Source organism: Triturus cristatus, chromosome 1_2, assembly GCF_964204655.1.
Source record: "Triturus cristatus chromosome 1_2, aTriCri1.1, whole genome shotgun sequence".
In the NCBI taxonomy this organism is placed as follows: Eukaryota; Metazoa; Chordata; class Amphibia; order Caudata; family Salamandridae; genus Triturus; species Triturus cristatus.
Window position 1 is genome coordinate 318,604,390 of NC_140580.1, and position 5,381 is coordinate 318,609,770.

Sequence of the window (5,381 nt, forward strand, 5' to 3'; positions counted from 1 at the left end):
TCACATTTCACCCTTGGAGGACTCCTAACATGGACTGGCCATTGGCCTTTTGACATTGTGGACTTAACAGTTTCAATGAGTTATGTGCTTAATAAAGCCAATTTTTGTTATCCAGTGGTGTTGCTTCAAATGTACATGATGTTGGTGATGAGTGTCATGGACTTGCTGTTGTACAGGTCTTTTAAAGGTATAACAGAATGAGTTGTTGCTGTGATGTACTCCATGTGGTCTATGGGGTATGTGTACTTTTATGCTATATATCCATGACATCCTTAGCTGCAATTTCAGGGTGTAATGATGGCAAAATGTTGTGACCAGGATTTTATTTTTGGGTTTGCTACTTGACATCTTTGGCATATACTGTTGCACATAGGTTGTGCTTACATTTGGGCACATGGAAATATTCCCTGACTTGGACAATCTCCACTGGACAGGCATTTTTGTGCATCCATGTTACACAAATTATCTGTGTCATCTGTCCAACTTAGTTTACATGTGTATTGAATATGTGCAGAGGGAGGACTCCCGTACACAAGCTTCTGTGACCATTGCTTTACTTGAGTTGTAAGAGTTGGATCACTGGGCAAGTCTTGTGCTGGCATGACAGGAGCCTGCACAGACAAAATGTGGCACAGCTGACCTACCTTCCCCAGGAGTGCAGTCCCATCATGGCATTGTGTCATTCCATGACATTGCCTGGGCACATGGTGTGTGTTGTGTGAGCATGTCTGTGTGTGTTCACTTCCCTTTTCTGGACGCAGCCTGTGTTCCAGACAGATGTACCGGTTTTGTGGACTTGCTGACTTGGCCTTTGTTCATGTATCTTCTTTGCCCTGCCTTTTCTGGGATGTAGGTGCCTGACACCACTGGTAATTAGGCTGTCATCCCTGGCTGTTTCATTTGTAAATTCCAGGGTTGTTGTCCAACACACGTGGGACACATTCTGGATTACCATTGGCATTTATGTGCTAGCAACATCATGTTATTTTCCCTATGTGGTATCTGTCATTGACAAGCTCACTTGTGTGTGTGTGTGTGTGTGTGTGTGTGACTACTCCCTATCATCAGGGTCATTGCTACTATGTTGGAAGGTGTCAACATTTGTGCGTTGTGGCTCTCCTGTGGTTCAACATTGATGTAGGTGTCTGGCAGGGTTCGGAATGAATTGTGTAGTTGTCACCTAATATCGATGTGCCGCATGCTGTGCAGTGTGGCAGACCTTCACAGGTGTTGTTGTCAACCCATGTGTGAGGATTTGTGGGTACCTTTGATCCCCCCACCACCCCTGGGATTGTCATGTGTGCATGAGCAATATCACCGGTCCCTGTGTGCCTAGCTGATGCACATTCTTGCAGATCAAGGTGTGTGGTGTTGATGTAGGTAAAATGGGAGTTGTTTCATGTCTAGGCCCATAACTACTTTTTGACCATTATTTGCAAGCCATGGCAAGTGATTTGTGCTTATGGAGGTGTGAGGTGAGTTTGTGGTCCCGGACACATGTCCCAGGATGCACATCTGACTGTGCTACGCAGTATAGGGAAAACCTAGCTTTATCATCACAGTGGGATTGGCGTACAGGCTAATGTCACCAAAAATATAGGGGACTAGAGGGTAGTGCTGTGTTGGGTCTGTCTCTTGCTGTGTTGGTAGCTGTTCTACCCACCTTGTGTCACATGAATCCTTTGTGATCCCACTTACCTGACAATGCCTGCTTGCCCCCCCAGGTGTGACCAGTCAATGACTTACTTTTGTATGGCACAGTGAACACACGTGTGTCATGGTAGTTCAGCCCACGGTCATGCATAGTGCAGTAGCCTGGGGACACTGTGACCCACACACATGTTGTGTATGATATGCAGTGTGTGGCTGCCTGTCTGTGTTTGTGCATCTGTGCCTCTGCATTGGTGTGGCTTCAGCGTTCCATTGGGGGGATGTTGTTTGTGTGATTGTCCCTATTGTCCAAGCGTCTTGAAGGTCATCATCCTGCACATTGATCATGTTTGGTATGTCCTATTGCTGCCATGGCATGTGACTTTGTCACCCAACATCGACAGTCTCCACAGGATTCTGCCGTTTGTGTGTCTGTTTGTAGGGATATGTGTATGCATCTTGATGCTCCCTTTTCACACAGTCTAATTGTACACTGTTGGCATTGTCAGTGGTCATGGCCAATGCTTGTCTGCACATGGCAGAGGGAGTTCTTGTGATACACAGCATTATTTGCCTCTCATGTCTATGTTTGTAAGTGTCACAACCACCACATTGCAAAAACATTGGTTGTGGTGTTGGGTGCAGTAGTCACAAATGCTGGTTTGGTGATACAGCCCCCTATGAGTTGTGGGGAGTGGTGCAGGGCCTACATCTCCCTAGGAGTGGGGAGGGTAGTGGTGCCGGGCATACAGCCCCCTATGAGTGGGGAGGGTAGAGGTACAGGACATACATCCCCCTATGAGTGGGGAGGGTAGTGGTGCAGGACATATTTTATTTATTTATTTTATCAATTTATAGGGCGCAACAGCTACCCAAAAGGGTTTCCCGGCGCCTAGACACAGCTAGTTTGAGGGCAGAAAGAGGGAGGTGGCTGTTGAGTGTTTATTGTTCAAACAGCCAGGTCTTAACAAGCTTTCTGAACCTAAGATAATTTCCTTCCTTTCGGATACAGGGGGGGAGCGTGTTCCAAAGGGAGGGTCCCAGATAGGCAAAGGATCTGCCACCTGTTCTTGCTCGTTTGAACCTTGGTATGCAGAAACAGGCTGCCGTCTGCGACCGGAGGTTTCTCTTGGGCGTATAGAGGTAGGCAAGAGTTTGGAGATATTTTGGTGCTGTACCTGCTTTAATTCTGAACATATAGTTCAGGGCTTTAAAGCGGATTCTGCTTCCGATCCTAAGCCAATGAAGATTCCTACGATGGTTCGAAACTCCGGAGTTCTTCGGAATATTGCAGAGTAGCCTGACCGCTGCATTTTGCACTACCTGTAGTCGTCCGATCACAGATTTGTTTGCGCCCAGGTACAGAATGTTGCCGTAGTCAAGCCTAGATGTGATAAGGGCATTGACTACGGTCTTTTGCGTTGACACAGGCAGCATCCAGAGGATCTTCCTCAACCATTTAACTATGGTGAGACATAGGCTGATTACTTTACTGGCCTGTTTGTTCATGGATAGGGAATTGTCCAGTATAAAGCCCAAGTTACGGGCGTGGGTCACCGGGGTAGGAAAGGCGCCCATCTGATCAGGCCAATGTATGGGATTCCAGAGATCTTGATCTTTTCCCAAAATCAGTATTTCCGTCTTGTCGCCGTTTAGTTTGAACTGGTTTTTTGTCATCCAGTTCAAGATTTTTAATAGTCCTTCCTTAAGTAACGAAGGGGAGTGAGGACAAGATTCGGATAGGGAGAAGATGATTTGGGAGTCGTCAGCGTAGTTCATAAGCGTTAGACCTGATTTTTCAACAAGGTCGGCCAGAGGTTTTAGATACATATTGAAAAATAAAGGGCTTAGGATGGACCCCTGAGGCACTCCATGCGATGCAGGTAGGGTGTCTGAGACGGCTTGTGTAGATGCGATCTGGAAAGTTCGATTAGCCAGGAAAGTCTGATCCAATCCAAAGCCTTTCCTCGTACACCGTTTGTATATAGCTCTTTAATAAGAGTTTCATGGGAGATGGTGTCGAACGCCGCACTTAGGTCCAATAACACGAGCGCGACCGTCTGACCTTGGTCGAGAAGCTTTCTGATGTGTTCAGTGACACCAAGCAGGGCGGTTTCTGTGGAGAAGCCAGCCCTGAAGCCAGATTGCGAAGAGTGGAGTAGAGAATTTTCTTCTGCAAAAGTGGCTAAAGCAGAGTGTACGTGTCTCTCTAGACATTTAGAAAAAGCTGGGAGCAGAGATATAGGTCTATAATTGTCCAGTATTTCTGGGTTTGCAGTTGGCTTTTTCAGAAGGGGTGTCACCATGGCATGCTTCCATAAGGCTGGGACAGTAGCTAGGTCGAGGGATGAGTTTAGGAGATTAGCAATGATCTCCAATGAGTGGTCATCCAGTTTTTTAATGATTTTGATAGGGATGGGGTCCCTGGGGGAGCCGGATTTAATAGTTTTAAGGATTCCTTTCAGTTTATCTATTGAAAGAGCAGGCCAGGATTCCAGTAAATTTTCACCCAAAAAAGTGGGTATTGAGTCAGAAAGAGGGGAAGGTTCTGAAACAGAATTTTTTGCCTTAATGTCTGAGATGATTTTGTCGATTTTCTCAATAAAAAAGCATGCTAACGCCTGGCATTGTTGTGTGTTTAATGGTGGTGCAGCAGCTGTAGTGTGTGCGCCAGCCAGTTCCTTGACTTTAGAAAAGAGAGTTTTGGGCATGTTGGTTGCTTCAACAATAGCTTTTGAGACAAAAGCAGCTCTTGCTTTTGTACAGGCAGTGTGATAAAGATTCCTGGCTTCTTGGTAACTTCTTTTAGCATTGGGGGCGTAATTTTTACGCCATTTGCGTTCTAGTGCTTTGCATTTAGATTTTTCAATCTTTAGGCTATCATTAAACCATGGAGCCGGAGGGCGATGTCTACTCCCTTTGGTGCAAGTAGAAGGCAGACATTTGTTAGCTGCATTGCTAAGCCAGTTATACGCTTCAGTTGCTAAGCGATCCATGTTGGAGTTTTGGCTTGGAGGGTTTTGTTGTAGTGCCGAGTTTAATGCTTCAATGTCTACTAATTTCCAATTTTTCCTGCATGAAGCGTGAGTATTTTGTTGCAAGCTGAGGGAGGGTGGAAAAATAATGCTGAAGTTAATAAGATGGTGGTCAGACCAGCCAGAGGGCAAGGTGGCAATACAGCTAAGTTCCATGATGTTGGATATTATGGGGTCCAACAGGTGGCCCGCTATGTGAGTAGGGCTAGAATTTATCAGGGACAGATTTAGAGCCTTAAGGTCTTCCAACAGGTTAGAACATGAGGGGATGGTGGGATCTTCTAGGTGCAGGTTTAAATCACCCAACAAGGAAAAGTTGCTAGATGACATGTAGTAGGGAGTAATAAGATTGGCAAAATTGGATACCCATTGAGAGGAATTGCCTGGTGGTCGATAGATCAGAAGGCCTGACATTGTAAAATTGGGGTTCAAGGAGATTTTGAAAAGACCTGCTTCACAGTCTGGGATCGATACCGGTTCCAAAGTGCATTTTAGTTCTCTGTTAAAGATGATGGCTATCCCACCCCCTACCTGTTTTTCCCTGTCTATTCTGACAATGGCGTAGTTATCGGGGAGGGCAGTAGCAACATCCGGGCCGGCGCTGTCATGCAACCAGGTCTCGGTTAGGAAAAGGGCACTAGGACCTTTTTCCGCAAGGAGGTTGAATATATCATGTTTATGTTTGGGCAGTGATCG